We start from the raw sequence: 23,126 nt of genomic DNA on the forward strand, positions 1-23,126 counted from the left end.
ACATGCACTCGTTGACAGCTCTCATGGCAGTTCCATCTCGCAGCAGTCTCTGCAGTTCTCTGCAATTTTTAGGGGCTGCTGCTGCTGCTGAGGCTTCCGATTTCAGCCACAAAAGTTAAATGCACCCAAAAGGTTCCCTTTTTTTGTGCTACTTTCTGATTGATTGCCATCAAAAATCCGCTTGTGCCAAATGCGATTTGATTGCTGTCATTGTTGAGCTGCAACGCCCAGAGACTACTATTAATATATGTTTTCGGCGAAATCCCTAATCCCAAAAACCACCCGAAAAACGGCACAAAAATTGTGCTAAAAAAATGATATTTTATTTCCTGTTTTATGCCATTTGATACGATTTTGCTTTTTGACAGCTGTCAGGCAGCTACATTTTCACCTTAATTAAGTGATATTAATCGTCGTTTTGGAAATCGCAACATTTTCATCTCTCTGCAGCCTTCTGCCTCTCGCGCGTGCCCCATTAGGCAAAAGAAAAACCTACATAAAATGCCCAGAAAAACCTCGAAAAATCTCCTTCTCTTTGCTCGCATTAAAAGCTTTATCACCTTCGCTTTTTTTTGTGTTTTTTTAGGGCAAGGGCCGGAAGTTTTCGGGTTAGTTTTACGCCTAGAAACTGGAATGGACACGCATAATTTTCATGTTAAGACCGGAGACCGCTCGCTGCTTGAGCTGGGTCACTGCCAATATTGTTAATGTAGTCGATTCTAATGGTCAGCCAGCATTACGAGTGGAGTGGCACAAGTGTGTGTGCGGTGTGTGCTCTGTGTGTGTGTTGCCAGCTTAGGTTTTTGGGCTCCATATGCAAGCATATGAGAATTTTGTAGCCTTTGCCCAGGGGACCTTGGGAATGGAGTGCCTGGCTATCATGTTAATTGAAAACTTTGGCAATTGACTTAAGGACTTACGGGCAGACAGAGTAACGAATTTTTGTGTGTGAATAATAGAAAGAACAAAGGCAAGGAGAGGGTTTTTTGAATAGCTTTTTGAAGGGGTTTAAGCTACAGGAAGCAGGCTGCAATTGTTATCCATAAAAGTATCTTTCTTTGCAGTTTTCTTTTCAGAATTCTTTGTGTACTTTTCTTTCTTTGCTGCATTCTGGCAATCATCTCTGTGGGAGTGCACTGATAGCAGGGCGCGAGGCTACTTGCACCTTTCCATCAGCGCAGTCTCAACTCAATCTTAAGATACTTATCCCAGCCAGTATACATATCAAAAACCAACCTCGAAAGGGGTGCAAAAGCATGTCCCGTGGTGCACAAATAATGACGGGGCACTCATCGCAATATCGTGCAGGAATTCGGGGGGTGCTACGCTTGATCGTTTTCGAATTGCAAGCGGCGCACACTTCCGCCCCGAAGCGAATGCGCAGTGCCCGCCCTTCCAAAGGAGTTCAAGAAGTTGACATAATTGTGCCAGCAGAAGGAGGAAAAGTAAGGCATAAGGAAGATTGCTTCTGCTGCACTCTTGTAGCGTTTTGGGTCATTGTCTGAGGCAACCCTTAGCACCCATCTGCAGCCCAGCTGCAAAGGGTTGTCCGCTGGCTGGCTGAGTGCATTCCTGGCCAAGGAAATGGGCGTGGCACAATCGTAGATTACCCCATTCGACATAAAAAGAGAAACCCACAAAAAGTACAGTTTAGCCATTAGAGCAAAAGCACAAATCTTGGACCAAATCATTAAGCGCATTTTCCAATTGATTTCACAGCTCAGCCGCAAAACGGCAACGGCAACGGCAACTGACAGAGTGAAGGAAAGGAAAGACTTGAGCAAAATCAATAAGCAGCCAAAAGGCAAACCGCATAAACAGAGAAATCCAACAGGGAAAGGGAGAAAACACGGAGACGGACAGGCAGAGGGGCAGGGACAGGGAAAGGTAAAGGGCATCTGGGGATTGTCCACTGCGGCTGGGGTGTCTGTCCAGTGAGGCGAGCAGACAATTGTGTTACTCAGCATATGGGAAGATAAAAGGGTATGATGGGAAGATGATGAAGTGAATGAATGTAGAGAAGAAGAAACAATTTGCAAGCCAATTTATGGAGAAAAATTCATGATTTATAATCAAATGTGTTCCTAGCTTTAAGTTTTATTTTTGTACATAATTTCTGATGTTTCAAAGAACTCTTAAAAAATTTACCCACTTTTCCTTCCACTTTCTCCCACAATCCCAGGGTATCCCACAGTCTCTACTGCACTTCACTGCCTTCGATTTTGTCGCATTGTTGCAAAATTTGATGAGGGACCCACCTCAAAACTCGCAGTTCCCCGCCTACCTGCGGATCAATTGAATGGCAAAACGATAAAGGAAAAACCCAAACAAAAACCGAAAAATCAAAAGTGAAAATTGCTTTTGGGCGGTGAGCAACATCTTTTTACGCCTGATTGCACCTCAAAAGTGTCATCTCTCTCACGGCTAGGCTGTTGGGTTTTTGCCTCTAGGTTTATTTTTTCTAGCCATTCAATTGAGAGGCCCGCACACACCCCTCCACAGGGCGCACACACACACGTGAGTGTAGACAGAGATTGGAATGATTTACGAGCTACAGGGCTGAACATATACAGGATGCTTAAAGGATAACACACAGCAGACATGCAGCAGAAAACCAGGAGAACCAGTGTCGGACACATTTGGTCTGTTCATTTGCATAAATGCTCATTAAATCATGTTTGCCGGCCAATAGTTTTGCTCCTTCTTCTGTTAAACTTGCTGTCGTGTGTCCAGTTTTTTTTCTCTTTCTGGCATAAATTGAAAGACCTCGTCGGTGCACCGATCTGGCTGCTACTTGGCTGGCTTGGCCCCCCCGTTAATTGCCTCACATGGAGTCGAAAGCAAGCGATTTGCATTCGCCTCGCACCGAATGTCAAGTTCAAAATGATTTAGTGACTTTTTGTGTTGTTTTTGTTTGCTTGCCGGCCAGTTCGGGGGGTAATTAATTGGTAGAGAGAGAGAATGGTGATAGTAGTTTTTCGGTGTGGGGTTTTATCTATACAAACTTTGCCTGCCCGGAAAATGCAAGTGGAGAAATGGCGAGAGAGAGAGTGAGAGCAATGGGTGAATGTTTCGCAGCTTGTTTGGCGTGTGCCTAATGAGTGTTCCCAATGTGTTTCCCTCCGTGTGGATTTAGATTGGAACTATGATTGGGGGGAGCGCTGCAATTTTTGGGGGAACAATTTTCGCTACTTTCGGCTAATGATGCAACTTTTGGCAGATAAATGGATAAGTGAGTTATGTGGCTTGGAGTTTGCAAGAGATTGCTGCGGAGAATGTTTGCCAAATATAATTAAATAATGTGTGGAAATACCCGTATCGGAAATGTAAGAAGCTGTTGAAAGAGGAGCTAAGATCAATGATCTCTGCGTATATGCAATGTTTGTATGAATGCGCAATTCTACCTGCACTGCCGAGGGTCCAAATTGCTTGTGCCTTATGCAGAACTTCCAGGAGCGAGCGAGAGGAAGCGATCGAATAAGAGCTTTGGAGCAGGTAGCGGCTGCTGCTAGGTTGAGCGCGAAGGTTTGCCAAAAGCGATCGAAAGTGAACGTGGGAGCAGGTAGGCGGCTGCTGCTGCTTGGAGAACGAAGCTTAGCGAGAGCGCGAAAGAGTGCAGTAACGAAGGAGGCGGAATAGATAGACGAAAGAACGGCAGCTGGTGCACATAAGCATAAGCTAGAACAATTGTAAATGTGTATGTATGTTTACGTACAGTGGTGGGCACAGCGAAGAATGATTTTATGACTAAATATGGTACCATGACTATATGTAAGTACCTACAAGAGTTCTTAGATTTCCTCAAAAGGCTTCCGAAAAAGACTTCTGAACTATTAATTTGTAATTCTCTTCCATAGCTAACCTCCCCCCACAATCTCATTCTCTGCCATAAATTCTCTACTCAATTCGATCTCCTCCTTGAACGCTCAACCATTGATTTGCTGCCCCCACACTGTGAACCCCTGAGAGACCCCACTGTCATTGTTAATCTTCCATCAGCAGCAGCAGCGGGAGAGGTTAGGCAATGGTAACCCTCACCACATATGGCCAACACCTCTGTCAATGGAGCAACTGCAAAAATAGTGCCAGACCCCAGATACACATGTAGTAGGTGCGGCATATCAATGACTAATAACCTTCAATAAAGCCCCCGCCCCCAGCCCGTACTTGCGGGGTGCGGGTTGCGGGTCTGATCTTATTGTTCAGCGAATAGAGCAGGACATCTGTCAGCCAAAAGGCAGCAGCAAGTCAACTCAACTCCAAACAGGCGACGCACATGACTAATTATGGATATTGCAGCTTGTACATAATAATAGAGACCATGACTGTGGCTGCTTTGACTCTCCTCTCCTCCTACTGCTCTTGCTTTTACTCTCTTGCTGCGGCTACTGCTTTGACTCCCCTACCACTGCTCTTACTTGGCCGCTCTTGCTGCTGCTCCCACATTGACTCTCTTACGGCTCCTTTGAGCTGCGCTAATGATCCGTGACAGACGTTGATCGAAGGCAGGCAGGCGACAGGGCAGCGCAGCGCAGCGCACCTTTTGACCGTCGTCGACGACAGCAAGTAGCGTGAAATATTCGCCATCAAAATAACGACAAAACATAAGACACACACACACACAACAGAAACAGAGCAAATGGCAAACACAGCAAACAGCAAAGTAAATTAACTTTATCGTCCCATACACGCGGTCCCAATCTTGGAGGGAGGGTGTCGTTGGGGGGTTTATTGGCCGCCTGACTCAGCAGCTGCATAAACAAATTGCAGTCAACATTCATAATTTCCTGTTTAAATTAAGCTCAAGCCCGGCATTTTGGGTGCTGCTGCTGCCACTGCTGCGGCTCCTAACTCAACTCAACTGTGTATTTCCTAGTGACAAACAAAAAATTACAACTCCACGCACTAAATCTGGACTGGCCCCCGGCCCCAGCCCCCTGCCAGTCGCAAGCAATTAAATGTCGCCTTCAAAAACGAGACTTCAGTCCGGACTCGACTCCAGCGTGGCAGTCAGTCCCAGAGTCTGCTCCACTGTCAGTCTGGCAGTCAGTCGGGCTCGAACTCCGCATTGATATGCAATTTTCAATGTGCGTTTATTGATTTTATTATGCATAAAGCCAGCCACAAAAGCGACAAAAATGCAAATCGCCATCGATATCAAAATGAAAATTATGCATTTCCAAGCCAATCGTCGAGCGACGACGATTCAACGATAGACTTTTTAACGACTCTGCGGATCTACTCTATGCTGGTGGTAGGGTATTTTGGCTAGGGGGAATATTCATTCGAAAAATATTGTCTGGTATAAGGATATATTTTAGCAGTGATTTCCAGAGCCTTCAAGTTCTCTTACATTCCCAGCACAATTAAGAGTGTATTTCCCCATTCGCCTTCTCTTCTCCACCGCCATTCTCATTTTCCTCTCTTTGCATTTCGAGCGTATTGCATTTTTGGCGACGAAACGAGAAGCGGCTGCTCGACAGCCATCAAATTGGCAATGCCGCCGACGCCAAACGATGGACGAGCGATTGCAGTGGACGGAGCGTTGCGCCGCTAACCCGTTTTTGATTTTTTCCAGAGCAGGAGCCGGTGACTGATCCATGGCATACTTACCCCACAGTGCCTCAAGAGCTGTAGATGTGAATGTCGTTTATCATAATCTTATCAACAATTCACATTCAATTATAAATCAATCAAAATTGCACCAATTTCATTTAAGTTTTGCGGCGCATTTTGGTTTTTTCTTTTTTGTTGTTGCCGCCACAAAACGGTGTGGCACGCTTTGCGAAAAGATTTTGTTAGCGCTTTTTGCACTGTGTGTGATACGAATACTCAGATTGAGATTTTAGATTGATATATGGCCAGCGATTGGTGCTCCCACGTTTTTCGGAACACAGAAAGAGAGAGAGGGAGAGAGGGAGAGAGAGAGAGGGAACCCGAATCCGATAGAGTCCGTTCTTTGACAGCGGAGAATGGATCGCTTAAATAGTTTTGTCCATAGATTGATACATTCGTTAATCGAAATTCGAATGTTTGTGTGGTTGTTTTCGAGTGGTCCACACACACACCGCACACACACCACACACACTCACTCCATCGCCTACTCAATCAGCAACCGCACATTCTAGTCCGTTCATTATGCAGCTTGTCGAGAATTCCTTCAAGCGTAAATTGTATCTCAACTGCAACCGTATTTGGCATTTTTGCAAAATCTATTTTGCAACCCCCCGCTGCTCCATATATTCAGCATTTTTCGGGATGATCCTTAGCCGGGGATTCGCTGATTGCAATCAACGTTCAGCTCTGGCCTGTGCTCTCCCCTGTGCTTCCTGTCTTTATTATCTTTTTGCGGCTTTCGTTTTTATCTCGACATTGCAATCTTTTTAATGCTTCATTAATTGCAAATTCAGCGCCTCGTGTGCCTTATGGAAATTTGCAATTTGCGGCCACAAGTAAATATTCTTCTGCTACAGATACAGCGACAGCATGTTGCAAGGGCACACACATGCCACACGCCTTCCGTATTGCCAGAACGTGCTCGGAATTCAATTTTCAATTTTCATCTGTAAAGTCTCAAGTTTTGTTTGCATTTTGGGCTTCGGTTTGGGGCTTGAGGTTCGCTTTTCCTTTGCGCAAACATTTCGTGTGGGGTTTTTGTGGGTGGTGTGGTGCAAAATGGAGTTGTAAAGTGCTGGGAAGTTGCCAGAGAATTCCATAACTTTTTTATGCTGGCAGTTACTACATAAAAATTGTAGTTTATTTGAGGGCAAAGGGAAAGTCGAGTTGGAGAGAAAATTTGAGTGGAAAAGCAGCTTGAATATTTAGATTCATTTTGGTCTGAGTGATTATAAATTTGTGGCAAGTTTAGTGGTTTTTGTACCTTAAATATAGATAATCTTTACAGCTCACAATGCTTCAGTTTTCTATTATTATTACACAATTTTATTTAATATTTAATTTGACTGCTAAAAGATTTGGATTACATTTATTCTGATTAATTTTACCATTAATGTAAAAAAATCATAACTCATTAGATAATTCCTCCATCACGGATGCAAAGTGTTGCAAACTATTTTAATGAATTCCCATTTGTAACATTCCACTTAGCAGAACCCTCTCGTCCCTCTTTCCTCATTAAATCAAACCACAAACAGGCCACACTTACTTTCCGTTTCGATTAATTTACGATCGTTTAGAAATCTTTTCAGTGCTTGGCCAGAACGAAACCAGTTTCGCCAGCATCTTTAAGATTTCTTGACTACAAAAGTAGTTTGCCAGCCAACACACACACAGAAAATAGTTAACAAATCAACAGACTGTCATCTGCCCGTTCCAGGGCGCCGCCTCTGCCCAGAGTTCAACCGAGTTCAAGCGGGCACAACCTTGAGCCAGAAAGCAGCGGCAGCAACATGTGGCCGGGTGGGGCATGTGCTCGTGTTCCATTACACGTGCGTCATTATTCGGGGGCGCATCTTTTGCCTAATTATGCAGACAGTCAGTTTAAAGGTGTGCAGCAGCAGGAGGCGCCCGAAGACCAACCTGTAACCTTCCAAGCAGCTGGAGCTAATTAATTAAAAGGTGAGGCTCAGGTGACGACAGCCCACAAGAAGCTACATTTGAGCGCATGTAAATATGTTCTGGCTTGGGGCAAGTCAAGGCTAACAATGAGCGAGCACAAAATGCTTCTTCAATTTTATATAAAAAATGTATGGCCATAGAAATCTGTGTTTGATTTATGCCCACGGGGTGTGTTTTCTACCCCGCTGTCATTAGGCATGTAACGAGCCAAAATATTCATAAAAAATACATTAAAAAGAATGGCAGTTGATGAATGCTTTTGCATGGAGAAAATGCATTGAACGGAAAACCCCTTTGGAGTGCGCCAACAATCCCTCGGGCAGCAGTAAAATCAAATCAAAGTTACAGAGAATTTTGTTACAATTTTTTTATGATTTCCAACACAAAGCAGAAAAATATATAAAAATATTTTATGCATTTTTGTAGCCAATTTAGAGCAAAGTCCTGCGCAGGCAGCTGCTCCTGGTGCTGCCTCGAACTAATTGCATTTAATTAGGGCAAGTTACGAGCGCACATAAAATGTATGGCACCAGGCATACCCCATAGATACCCCTCTCTACCCACTCTGTTGGTGTCACAACAGCAATCTGCGCTGTCTGCTTGGAGCGCTCTTCTCTGCAGCTCGCTGATTTTTATGGCAGCGAGTTTTACGAGCAATTAGAACTGGAATAGAGGACTCTTTCGTGCAGACTGCCAGCTGGTAGGCGTAGCCCTGACACGCTTCGTCAACATTGCCAAAAGCGAGCGGCACAACGAATGTCATTTGATGGATTACACAGGAGATACGAGCGCAGGACAGCAGGAAGCGCCTGCGCAGCCCTTGGCCTGACAGTCACCCCTTTTAGGGGCGCTTCCGGGCTTGGCTTGGCTTGGCTTTGCTTTCGTTTTGATTTGTGACAAATTGTCTGTGACAGCAGAGCAGCAACTGGAATGTTGTGAGCTGCATCCTGTAACCTGGCTGCTGTCTCCTGGCTGCCTTGGCCTCTCGAAACTGTCCCTGCGCTGGCACAACAACACATTCGTCATTCGTAAGCGATTCACACCCAGTACAAGCGCGTGGCACAATCTGTCAAACGTCATTATCTTAGCTTCAGTCACATCGTCACACAACATTTCACGCCCCGTGCCACGTTCCACAGTTTCAAGTAGCCGCCGCCACGGCCACTGCCGCTGCAATTTAATTTTCATGTAGTCATGGAATCTCTCTCTCGGTTACAAGAGGGAAAGTGGCAGTTGGGCGCGGCAGCTGCTGCTGCCAGCGAAGTACAGTCCGTACCCATAGAGAACGTACAACTAAGGCGACACTCGAACAGGTTGCCACAGCTCTACAATTTTTGACAGCCTCTCAAGTGTCAGGGCGGAGATGGCAGCCGATAAGCAGAACTCAAGTGTCAATGTTCAGCACAAAAAAAAATATGGAAATAATAAACAATTTGCCACTGTAACAGCAGAAGAATATTTATGATTAAAATGGGTTTCTATATGGTTGAGTGATGGTTAACCTAGTTGCTGGTGTAAAAAATATATTGAATAAATGTAGAAATAAATAAAATATTTAAAAAAAACTATAACGAACTTGTATAAATTATTTGGAATGTCAAAAGCAGTCAGCGGAGTCTCAAACGTATTTTTTCTGCCTTTAAATACATTCAAGATTTGTGTGCCATTAATTTTGGTTTGTAAAATATCGAATTTCTGAACTGTTTGCTTAATTTCTACCCCCACAAACATAATTTTCATTAAAAAGAAAGTTCCCTTAACACACAGGAAGGATATGCCAATGCAGTAGCCACCCCGACAGACTGCCACTCATTGGATATCCTGCTTCACGTACGGAAGATATGTACATAGACACAGTCACGCCCAAAAGTAAAACAAATATAATTTCGCAAAGTAAATATGAAATTATGATTGCCTCAGACCAACCCAAAAAAGAGAAAATATGAGCTCAAAAAGTAGAACGAACATTTTGGGTGGTGAAAGTAAATCGATCAGGCAAAAAAGAACTCATCAACCGTCAACACATTTGGGCGCAGAAGTGCCAACTAGCAGCCCAAAAACTAACCCAAAAACTATCCTCAAAGCAACCCTTTTTCCCCCTTTTTTACCCGCAGAAATCTCAACCATAAAACTGTCAAAAGTTGTTAAAGGGGTAAAAATCGGCAGCAAAAATCATTTCTTCTACTCTTTTTTTTTAAGATAAAAAAATCATAAAAATTAATTAAAAACGATCCGTAAACAAAGTGAAAGTTCAATGGAGGGACACCAAAAAAACAAAAACAACAGCCAACAAAATGAAGCAATTCGAGTGAGTGCCAAATTACGTAGCGTGAACATAAAACGGCAAACAACAAAAAAATTCAAAAAAAATATACACCTAAATCCACACAAATTCGTAGAGATATTTTTACCAAAGGCTTAGATGCGCTTCATTTGACCGGGGTGGGGGTTGGGCAGGGATGTGCAGCGGCAGCTGTCGATATTTTTCGCACACATTTTTGCGGCATTATAAAGCGATTACGATTACTTCCCAGCTTCCCAGTTCGATTGCGCTGCCGATTGGCTACTGCCCTTAATGTGGAAAGAAGCGATTTCGTATGGTGAAAGTGACCGTTGGACGGACGGGACAGTAGAGCACAGGGCAATCCTGTTTACTGTCCCATGGCTCACGCCCCGCCAACTCGCGCACAAAGGAAGTGCAATTAGAGCGAAGAGCAAAGAGAGCGTAGCGAGAGGGAGAGAGAGAGAGAGGACCCCTCGCTGATTGCCCATTGTGTGCTGGGTGTGTGGGCAGCTTCCTATTTTAATCCCCTACATTGTTTGCTGTAATATTCTTATTTTTTTGTGTTTGACCAGGAGCCGTTACCCTGATTTGCTTGCTGCTAGATTTGTGGGCTAGAGATGTGGCGTGAGTTGTGCAAAAATAAACAAGAAAATCAGCATAAAATATGTCGAAAAGAAGTGGACTTATCTGTATTCCTTTAGCAATTTCCGTCTAAAATTTAATTACATTTCAAAACACAAATTAAGTAACGACCAGCACACACATTTATGACTCTATCACGCGTTCATCTCTAAGCCGGACTCTTGATTTGCCACTTCCCACCCATGCCACCACACATGCCACACACTTCCACTCGAAATGAAGTTGTCAGCACTGCAAAAGCATTTAAATATTTCAACGCGCCGCCAATCTCTGCCCATGGTCTCTGTCTCTATGTCTCTCTGGTGGGTAATTTAAGCCCAAAGTGACCCAAAAACCGACACTGAGCCCCTGTATCTCTGTGGCCGGCCTGAGAACAGCCAAAAGCTAAGCATTGCACGCACTTTATCTATGAAAATATTCATGGCAAGTTGCATAAATAATCCGCCCAGCACTTCAAATTGATAAAGACAATTTACAATTTATACAATGCACACAGAGAAACATTCGAGCTGGGCGCCTGGCAGACCCAAAAACAAGCAGACAGCAGCAGCAGCAACAACAACAGAAACAAAAGCAATATCAGGCCAAACCCAAACAAATCAAATTGGAGTCATTTACCCGTCGACACTAATAGAAAGGGGGAGAGAAGGAACGGGAAACAGAACTGTCTCTGTAGCTGAAGCTGTAGCTGTACATTCATATGCCAACGACACATCTGCTTCACTCAAGTAATGGAAAAACAAGAAGCAAAAGAAGAAGAAGGCAAAACAAAAGAGAAGTTTGAGAATACCCTAAGTCCTCGGGCAGTGTATAAGGGAGTTTTAGCTATGGCAGGTCGCTGCTGTGCACAGCTTTTGTGTGTGCTATAACTTAAAGTCTTTCACCATCTAAATATCTTTTAAATACATCAAATATTTGCATTATATAATGATTTAATACTGCCACAAGTGTGTAGTCTAAGGTGTAGTCACATCACTTAACAACTCTCCGCTGCTTGCATTAAACGTTACCCCCTTGGGCCGACGCGTAATCGCAACGTAAACCCATCGATCATTGGGCCTGGGCTGACAAACCCCATGCCAATGTTGTCATGCCGCCGTCGCGCACTCGAAGAGTGTATCTGCCTGCCAGACAGACGCACATGCAAATATGTGTGTGTGTTAGGGAGGCTTCGGCTCAAGCTTTGGCTCTAGCTCTGCCTCTGCCGCTGCCTCTGCCACCATCTCTGGCGCTGCTTTCTCTGTTTCCCGCGCTGGCTCTCTGCCTGTCTCTCGCGCTATGCTTTTTCTGCCTCTGTCTCTAGCTCGTCCTCTGCCTCAGCCTCTGCCTCAGCCTCTGCCACTGTAAATTTGCACAGGCGAATGCGAATCGACGAACGAACGACCCACATACTCCTCGCACGGGAACAGCAGCGTGGCTTAGATACTCATATGAGGAGCACTCGTCGTCATCTCACTGCAGCTCTCCTGTGAAGCCAGCTCCTCGAGTGGAAATTGCTTCGTATGGCAGTCACTGAGTTGGCAATCAATCAAGTCAAGTGCCAGTCGGAGCTGAAGCAGTGTAGGTTTTTGGCCTGAGCATTTTCGAAAATTATGAAATTCTGTGAGACGGATATCCTGCAGTGAAAACTGCCACCAACTCCTCCTGCCTCTTACCTCTCGAATCAGTCACGAAGTCATTGCCAATTATGTCATGACGCAAATGGTGATGGAACACTGCAGATACATATCTGAAGATGGGGGCTGAGAGCTGTAATCAAAACTGGTTACCTTGACATTGCCAATGCGGTGTGCGTCCACGACGGCAATTACCTTGGCCATCCATCCAACTGTGTGCATTGCATTGCATCTCTCCTCTGCTCCTCCCGCCGCTGACTATGTGGGTCAACGGGGCATCTAATGGCACACAAATTGGATTAACACATAGCTGGGCAACCGCTCCCTGTCCTCAAGAAAAAAACATCTCTGCAATTTGCTGTAATTAAATCGCATCGCATCGTGTTCGTTTGTCGTTTGGCGTCGTCGTCGTCGTCGTCTTGCACTTAAATGGCGCATTTAATGGTGTAATATCATTCGCATTGCGCTTTTAATTTCTATTTATGTCTGTTGGCCAAGCAATTTCTCTTAATTGCAACACAGATACTCCAAGTGAGACACCGCCTTTTAGCTTACTCACTGCCAGGCAACTAACTAACTGACAAGTATTTTGATAAACTGCCTTCAAGCCTTCAGTGAAAAAATAAATAAAATATATTGTATGTTTGTGCGTATAGAGCGCCTGTCAATGCTGTTTTGATTTATGCGTTCAGCATGGTTCTGTTTTCGAATGGGAGGTTCAAATGTTAACAAATTAAATTTTCTACTTAATCAAAATGCAGTCACAAAAAATGAAGGGGAGCCACCCAGTTTCGGAGTCAGTCTCTCCGCTCTCCGCTCTCCCTCTCTCGTGCTTAGTTTATTTTTGGGTTCAAATAAACAAATTTATCAAAAGCCATTAGATAGAACTCCAGCCGAACACATGCTCCGAGCAGACAGACAGACAGTGGCACAGCCTTGAGTTTTGGTTTGTTGTCTGCAAATACGAGTAAAAATAAAAATAATTGGCTGGCACCTATGGCAGCTGGAATAATGGGGCCTGGCGCTGGCGCTGGCCTCGAAGAATGTTTACCTCCCAACCCATTTAAGCAGGTCGTAGCTTTTGGGTGGCAACTCAGTTGAGGTCACGGAATGGAGCGAATGAAAAGTGGCGTGGAAAAGTAAAAATATTAAATCTATAGAGAAAGACTTACAAATTATTACGAAGGAAGCGATAGAGCTTTATGGACAACTCTGAGCACATTTGGGAGCTCAAAGATAATCGCGAAACACAACTAAAACAATCTCCCACATTTCCTTAAAAGTAACCCAAGATTTCTTATCTCAAATGCCTACAGGACGTAAGTGAAATTGCCTTTGGCACCTTCCATATCTACCTTTGCCTCCGCAACAACTTTATTACATTTTCATTTTATTATTTCCGCACTTACTTGTGATTTTTTTTCGTGTGGCACTGCCAATGGCTTTGATAACACTAAAACTCAATTAGACGTTTGCCATTTGGAAAGTCGTAGAAGAAGTTTTCGTTGTGCCACACTTGACATTTAGCCATTAGCATTAACATAAATCATATTGGCTCTCAGCGTCAATTTATTAAAAGCCAAAAGCAACCAAAAGTATTTGTAAGGGGAAGAAAAAGCTCGAGGGAGAAGTGGTAGATCATGATGATGACGGCATTTTCCACAATATTGTATGGATTCGCCTGCGACTTCATCCACTGCCAAGCCACTAAGACTTTTCGCATTTTCTGTGCAATTTTCGCAAAGCCAAAAGGTCACTGCGGGGCCAACAGGAGATGGGCTGAAAGAGATGGAATAGGATGGGTTGGGATACGGAGATGGCAGCTGGCAGATGGGAATCGGTTGCTGGAGCCCCAGTCTCGGATCAGAGCGAGCTCCAACGACCATACAATAACCATAAAATGAATAGCAACCTTTGGAGACGCCGAACAAAGGCGCCAAAACCAGTTGCTCCTCCTGACTTCCTCCTGAGCGCTGGGGCATTCCTTATTGACTTTTGAGTGGCCCCCAAGCTAAATCTCGAATCATATTTCTCAATGCATGACATTTGAAAGCTAAAGAGGAGGAGGAAGGAGAGAAAAGGCTGCCTTAGAGAGATTTGTAAGAATACCCTAAGGGAGAGAAGTCTGTGTTGGGCATGTGACTCAATGAAGAGTTTTACTACCGAGTGAAGTGGAGTCTATACATAATTGATTGGCATTTAGTCTTTAACATCTCATTAACACTTCATAAACACATTTTCAACGCTCCACTTACATTTTGTCAATCAATTTAAATGCTAATTTGTGTAAATGCCTGTAAGAAATGTGTGTTATTAGCATTCATTTAACATAATTGGATCGTGCATCAAGATATGAGAATGATAAATTCATAAACAATTAATAAATGCACGCTTGCAGCTTCATTTTATGCATATAACAATTTTGCAACATTTTAATAATTGATTTGCAACATTAAGTAATTTATATTTGCAATAGAATTCTGCTATGGAAATTTTTCATAAGCTCACTGCAGCGAAATTGTAAAAGCTCCATCTCTAGTTCTTACAAAAAGGTCGCTTGCTGAGAGAGCACCTGCTTGACTCTCTCCCCGCTTCGCGAAAGGTTTCGTGCGCGCTGCTTAAGCTTACTCTCGCAGCTTCTTGGAGGGAGGGTACATTTCGTGCGCGCTACCTGCAGGTACCGCAATTATGTAGCTCTAAGCGATCAACGGGAATAAAGAGACAGCAAAAATGCTTTGTAGTTGTTTTACAGTGCACTGCCAGGGTATTCTCTAAGTCTCGTATCCACTTCCTTGCTTCACTCAGTCGGTTGGTCTTTTCTCTGTTCAAATCAGTTCAACAACAATATGGCAAATTATGACGCTTCCTGACTGACCTTTATCTCTCCCTCCCCGCCGGCGAACAGGATGAGGTGCGATTGTCTGTGTCTTGGAAACAAGATGAGATGGGATTTTTTGTGTGTGTCTTGGGGTTAGAGGGTCGCACAAGTTATACAATTACGCGGCAATCAAGGCGAATTTTACTGGCAATTAGGATAGAGAGAGAGGTAGAGGAAAGAAATAGAGAGGCCTTTGAAGGCGGGCAAGACTGCTCGACTCTGTTAGACTCTGACTGCGTGATAAGCATTTTGATTTATGCCTTCGTGGCAGCGTGGTTCGGTTTGGTTTGGTTACACTTGGTTCGGACTCTTGAGCAGCACAAGCAAATCCTTAATTGAACACGCTGCTCGGGCTGCTAAGTAACTAATTTTATGGCATATTAGTAGACCATTAATTATGGCAGCGTTATAAATTTTAATGCCGATTAATTGCTGCCAAAACACCAGCCAGAAAACAGCAAAAGGCAAACGAGAGAGAGACACAAGAGCAACAAGAGCAACAATCTTGCTGTGTGTGTGTCTAGTGACCCAACAACAACAAACACCGAACATAACAAGCGGACAACACACACACAGACAAGCACACACCAGAAGCATAAACAGACAAACTGAATGTTGTCATACTGAACGCAGTGTTGATACCCTGTGAGGAGTGTTAAGTGGAGCAGGCCCAACCCATCAAAAAACATTAATTATAATTCTAATTCTTCTCGTTCTAATTATTTCCTTCATTATATAAGTTGGATATTCATTGCCAAACATCCATATTCTCATAGTTTCCACACGAACCATTACCCATTTTATAAATCCTGTTCATTGCAGGGTATCAAAGACTTCATTCACCTCTAGCATACCTTACTTTCTTGTTCCCAGTGTTGTTGGCACAAATGTTTCTGTGTATATATGCGCAGACCAACTTCATTTACTGTTCCACCTGAAAAAAGAGTCCAGAGCAGAGCGGTGCAGATCAGAGGCGAATGGAGGGGCACACAAGATTTGCCTACAGGGGGAGTCTGGGGATCTGAGTGGCTCAGAGTTGGACTTGGAGCATGCGTGCCGCTGTCGATTCGGATGTCCAAAAGGCTTCCTGTTGTGCGTGGGTCGATGATGTTGTCGCCGTACACGTAGCGGGATTTGGTGCTGCTGCCACCAACCGACCGACCGTCGACCGACATCACGTCGTGCAGTGCGATGCCAGGCAGCGTCATCAAATTGGTCGCACGCGTCATATAAAAAATGAGTTTTTTGCAAAGGAAATGGTTAACGATGATGAGGATGAGGTTAGCAAGAAACACAGATCACCTGCTAAATAATTGGGGTATTAGCTGTAGCTACACTTGGAATTATGCCATCAATAGCAAATTTATGTATCTTGGATAAGTGTGTTCATTGAGGCTTTTATGACGCTTTTGATTTGTAATTACTGATCTAAGATTAACGTTGAACGCACAACATTTATTGATACATTTCGTAAGCAAGATTGAATTAAGAGAATACCAGAAATAGTGGAACACAAGACCCGAGAGTTACCACAAAAACCCAATTAAATTTGAAAATAAATACAAACGTTGCAGATTTTAGTGTTATTTTGTGTGCCATAAATGTCATAATTGCGAGCTGCCAGCCCAAAAGCCATGGATGTTGCGGCAATGGAACATTTCAGAAGGCTGCGCATGCGCTTTAAAATTTACCTAAATTAATGTATTGACTCTCTGCCAATTGGCAACAATATTCCCACTCGATTCACTTCCGATTGAACCAACTTGAATCAACCCAAATCCCCCTGTAGTGCCAGCGTAGCGCACATCATTTTATAAGTCGAAAAATTATAAGCGCATAACTCTTATTTTTCGGTCTGTTTGGATAGTTTGTAAGTAAACGAGTCAGCGGCTAGCCAAATGTTATTTATGCTGTTTTGATTGCATACGGTGAGTGTTTTTAATTTGATTATAATGGGTATGATGGTTATATATGGCCAATGCCTGGCACAGCATAATGAGCGGGAATATTAATGAGGAACTGACTCAAAACCTGCTTCTATTTGAGATCCCGAAAACTGTCACATAAAAGTGTCAACACAGAGCTTGAACTAAATTGGAAATTGGAAATTGGAATGGCCCGTCATCAAATGTTGGCCCCCTTTGGATGCCACCCACGTGCCGCCATCATCATCTTCTGCTCCCATTTCTGGGCTTTCGCTCAACCAATTTGTCGCAAGTCTGGGACTTTATGTAATGAAGAGCTCTGTAGCCGATATCTTATGCGGCGTTTCGGTTTTGTAGTTTTTATGAGTCCGTTAATGAAGTGTTTTCAATGTTTTAGTGCCACTGAATCGCTTGGGATCTCTGTCGGTTGGGATCTCTCGAATTAGCATAAGCCTAAAAGGTTGAGTGCTCTGCAGATTGTGTCTAAGGTTTGGTTGGAGATCTAGCAGATCAAGTGAAATTAGTGGAGCAGCTGTGGCATGCACAGGTGAGAGGCTGTTCCCTTTTATAATTAAGCATATCTTGCTGCAAATTTTTGGCACCACCAGCTGCTGCTGCTGTTCACTTACCCCCCTGCCTGGCTGACAGGCCACGCCCCGTACTAAAATACCCAAAATTATGATTATGACAGCTTTTCAACGCTGCAGACAAATCTATTGGCAATGCCCAAGGGCAAGGCAGCCAAATCTATAATTTTCGCACTCAAAGAAAGGTTCTTTGTTGCGTGCCCCTTTTTGCCTTTGACAAATTTATAGACCCGTTCCCGTTTTGGCGTCCCTTGCCCCTCCTTTGTGTGATGCAAATTTATGACAAAACATTTTCCACAAACCAAAACTGTGGAGAAATGCAAACAATGGACAGAGAGAGAGAGAGAGAGAGAGGAACGGGTTGGCCTAATAATTTAATTATAATTTTTGGCAGTCCGCGGAAGCATGCAAAATTTTTCCAAATTGCATGCATATTGAAAGGTAAGGGCAAGGGAAGGGGCAGAGCAAGGGGGTTTTTTCTATAAGAACAAAGGGGCTTCGTTTTTGGGTTTCGCTACGGTTCCCTTGCGATTCGGTTGGGATAGGTTAGGGGTTGGGTTTTGCTCTGGAGCGGAGTTCTGTGTGTAAATTCCCTGGAATTCCTTTGGCAACAACTGTCTGCGATCAATCTAGTGGCACCCACGCGATAATGTCAATCAAAAAACTGTTCGCATATTGCTCAGAGTTTTCCAAGCTCAATTAACATTTGTCTCAATTACACGCCAGACACGCAGGAGATGGCCCGCGGGCGATAAGAGAAGGTCTGGCTATCGCTGCTCTCTCGTCGCTACCTGGAAAGGTTAACTGGTTTTGTGGTGTCCACTCGTTGAGTGACGTGTGACCAGCGGTCAGCAGCAGGAATGTGGAGTGGCAGTGACCAAAAGGAAATTGAATTAGAACAGAAGTTCGTCGAGGGTTCTCCGACCATCGCTTGGCTGACTGTATGATGGTTCTGGTCAAGTTGCGTGTCCGCCTCTAATAGGATTTACGTGCCAGGCGTAATTAGAGATAGAGAGCGGATAGCGAGAGCGACAGATAACTGTCAGATTGGTACAGTTGCCATTTGTGTTATCGCAATCGAAGTGGCATAGGGCCTGGGCTTCTCCCTTCCTACCATTATGTCAATGTTTACACATTCAAGTGGTTTTTGCATAATTTGCATATTTAATGAGCCGCCACGATTACGATTCCAGTGGGTTCTCTCTATCGGCTGTCTGGCTGGAAAAACAAATAAAAATTAAGTGAAAAAATCGAGGGAAAATTGTCACATTCGCTGCTGGCATTGTCATTGATTAGCAACGGGAAAAACTGCTGCAAAGGGTTGGCAGTTGGGAAAATTCGAATGAAATGAAAGGGTTAAGGGGCTTAGCAGGCGGCGCTCTCTCTCCGCTAGAGAGGGTTGTGTGTGGGTCATCTATCATTTGCATACGCCGCAGAGGAAGCTGCACAAACGGGATACAGAATATCCGATTGCTGTGCTAACAATTCCTAGGAGTCCTACACATAAATCAGTGCCGGCATTTGCAACTCTCTGTCTGTCTGTCTGCCTGTCTCTCGCCTGACAGATGTCGCCTGAATAAATTAACACAATTGGTCAAGCCATAAAGACCAACTAATGTGTGTCGTGTACTAATCGAAATTGCATGCATTTGTGTGGCAAGAAATTTAGGGAAAATGTAAGCCGAAGCTGGGATGTTCTAATTGGCAAGAAAAGGCCAACTTTGAGGGTACAGAAATGTGAAATTTTTCCTGGAAATTTAAGTTTGTTTAAGCAAAAATTGTATGCCAAATATTGGTAAATTTCTTTCATTCAATTCTACATTAATTGAAACTCCCTTTTGTTTTAGAGCATGGCAAACATTTATTCCATTTTGGCAAATTGAAATTAATTCACATCTGTGAAGCAATTTGTTGAACAAATCTCTGTGGCAATATGCTAAACATGCCACTTGCTTGGGCAAACAAAAGGGGGATTGCTGCTGCTGCTGCTGCTGCTGCACCTGCTCTACCCCTCACTTAACTGTCGATTAGGCACACACAAAAGCTCACAGATGCAATCGATACGGTGGAAGTGGCGTAGCGTGTGCCGAAGGTGTTGAAATGCAGCCAATCGGGCGAAGAGAACAGACAAAAGCCACACACAGGTACACAGACACTGAAACTAAATGGCAGCGAAACGGAATAAAATGGAATGGAATGGAGCGGAAGCAACTGTACACAGTTTGAAGATAAGCTAGCCAAAAAAGATGAATGGAAATTACACAGAGATGTGGGAAAATTACACAGAAAGTGGAAGACTTAGGTGCAGATTGAATGGAGGAATTATGGGCAGCATTTTGGGTATTTATGGTAAATAAATGAGGCTTTGTGTGAAGGTAATTAAGCATACAGGAACGAGTTGAATGGAATGCTGTGATAAGAGTGAAGAGCTTAAATTTGAGAGATAATTTCTAGAAATTTAAAGAGCTTTCTAACAGATTGTTTACCTCTAATTAGAGTCCAGTTTCCATTGCTTTTAGAACATATTCCCTCATGCATAACTAATCTCTGCTAACAACTCTTCCCAGGTAAACTCTTGAAGTAAACAAATCATAAGCTCAGGGGAAAATGTAACTAAACAGAATAGACTACCATCGATTGAAATTCTGAGAAATTGTAATTCAAAGAATTTGATATTTGAAATCAGTTGAGTTAGGGATTACAGCGAATGCTGGCTGAGGCACGCACTTGGCACTGGCCCAGCCACTGCCACTGCAGTCTTAATTGAAGACACAACGCCAACATCAAGTATGCAACTACTACATGCACCTCCCCGCCACTCTCCACCCCCTCGGCAAAGCGAGAAAACAGTTCACTTAACCAGAAAGCAACACGCAAGAGCAGCTCAAGGCAGCCGGAGGCGAGTAAACAGACTCGGAACCCAGAACCCAGAACCCGGAATCAGAATCAGGACAAAGTATTTCCCCTGCTCCTGCTGCCTGCATTCCCAGCCAGGACATGGCAAATAGTGGATTGTAGGTAAATAACCCAGGGAGAGAGAGGAGCGATAGGGGAGCGAGGACTTTGGCTCGTGGCATTTGAATTTCTGATGCGTTTTCGATTTTTTTCCTTTACACACACAAACAAACAGAAACATTTTCTATTTCCCACATTCTGCCACTTTCCACTCTTTCCCGCTCTTTCCCACTCTTCCCTCTATTTTCTTTTGTTGCACACACTGAAAATTGCAACTTTGTTTAGTTAAGAGTTGCTCGCATTTGTTGTTGTTGTTGTTGTTGTTGTTGTTACCAAAGTGCTTACTCATTTGTACTTCAGTGCGTATTTATTTTTGATTATGCCACGAATGTTTTTTCCCTGTTCTGTTTTTATTAGCCGCCGAAATAACAGCCAGCACATCCTCTCATGCTGGCAAACTGTAAATAGTCTTAGGCTAAAGCCCTGGCAAAAGGACATGCAATAATAATTATCATTCTGTTCTGCTGTTTAGTGTAATTACACTTGGCAGCTGGCAGGCGACAACGGAATGCAGCCACAGACAGAGGAGGGGCAACAGCAGAACAATCCAAAGCTCAACCGTGAGATGCAATGAACATAAAAGTTTAAAAAGATATTCCGACATAAAGAACATGTGGTTACAGTGGCACGGAGGACAGTGGATGACATTTTGAGTGCTAGAGAAAATTGTTAAAATAAATATGGAAAATTGTTGCAGTTGTAATTGAACGTCGTTCGTTGTCTGCTGGTTGTGCAGACTTTTTACGTCGCATTGAAAGCTCTCGGCGTCTCTCTCAACGATCCGCTTTTCGCTCTCACCTCTTTCGCTCACGCCTTTTTCGCTCTCGGTCGTTCTTGCATTTCGCTTTGCTCTCGAGATTTGAATTCGCATTAAAACGAATTCGCCCTTGCACGTTTTTGCTTCGACTAGGAATTGCAGTTGGCAATAAAATTTCTGCATACTCTGCAACTTTTTGCAACTTATTTTCAGTACTTCCACTCCACTGTGCGCTGCTGGTTAACCCAGGAGCTAAAGTTGAAGCCCCACCAGCACAGCATATTCAAGTGACAGAACACACAAGCTGGGCCAGAGAGAGAGAGAGTGGAGGAGCACAGCTGGGCAGGAGAGAGAGAGAGAGTGGAGGAGCACAAGCTGGGCAGAGAGAGAGGGAGAGCCGTAGCGGGAATGGCTTTACTGCTATCCAAAGCAAAAGTCAGGGCTGCTTGACACTTCACCTGCAGGCCGCTACTGCAATTTCATTTAACGATTAAAAAAATAAAACCCTAGAAAAGGCTATAAAGGACACAAATGAGTGAGAGAGTGAGCAAGTAGAGATGGGGCAGTGGGTGCATGCAATGCGATGCGACACTTCATAGGCGCAACTGTCGCACTTCCGCATTGCAAATTACTCCACTCCTCAGCGCATTTTTTGTAATTAAGATAAAAGCAAAAGGGGGAGGGAGAGTGTAGGAGAAAAGTATGAAAAGCGTAGAGCGAATGTCTGAGCACAAAGCATTTAAGGGCGGCACTTGAGTCAGGCACAATAGGGCCACCCATTTCATATGCTCCTCCAGCACTAAGCCTGCGACAATTGATTTCGAGTTCAGGCCACAAATTACAGCTTCATCAACCCGATGACCTGCTGAGATGGCTCTACTCTCTTTTCACTTTTTGTTTCGGGAATTGTTAAATGTGGCATGCATAATTGAGACTAGAAAACGTCAGCTTATCATAAGCGAGCGGCAAAAAAAGAGCAGCCGACACGCCCCGTGGAGTTGGGCAGATCGCCGTCGATCTATAAACCTCAGACAGACAAAACAATTTCCGCCTCGGACAGCAGCTGCAGACCAAACACCCAACTGAAACCCAAACCCTCGAATCCGAAGCTCAACCCATCGAGAGTATTACAAGCTCATCAAACTCCCGGGCACACACAGCCTCATCATCATCATCAAGAGATCCTTTTTTTTTGGTATGTCCTCCCCTCGATTGTCATTCAAATGAACCCGTTTCTCGTCAGAGTTTCGCTCTTGATATTTTTTGTGACGTTTTTCGTATTAAAAACGTTTTAAAAAACAACAAACATGCAGATTTAGATGCCGAGGGTTGATTCCACTGCCAAGCACTACCGACAGCATCCGCGTTAAAATCTCCGCTCAAAATTGAAACATTTTGACCCAGGACGCAGGACCTGGACCTTTAGGATACACACATATAAGATTTGAAGTGGTCGCAGCGATATCGTAGATTAAAAATCAACAGTCCAGCGGCAATGACAAGGACATGTTGCCCAGCTCTAACTCTGATGTGTATAGCTGAAGGTTTATTTTGACAAATCCCAAAAACAATATTTTGAGGCAGAAAGTGAACAAAACCAAAGGCGGAGATGCTGCGCAGAGATAAGAAAAACATATTCGATGCTTATGAGTGCAGTTTTGTGTACATATTGTGACAGCAAAGATGGCAGTAATGGGATAAGAAAAGTGTGACAAGGGTGCTTGGTTCTGAGAGTGAAGTTTATTTCTTAATGCTGTGATCTTTGAGCTACGATCAGTGGGAGAGCTCAGGCATAGAATACCGAGAGGTGCGACTAATATTTCGGCTCCAGCTCAGAGTAGTGT

This window comes from Drosophila subobscura, chromosome U, assembly GCF_008121235.1.
Source record: "Drosophila subobscura isolate 14011-0131.10 chromosome U, UCBerk_Dsub_1.0, whole genome shotgun sequence".
Taxonomy (NCBI): domain Eukaryota; kingdom Metazoa; phylum Arthropoda; class Insecta; order Diptera; family Drosophilidae; genus Drosophila; species Drosophila subobscura.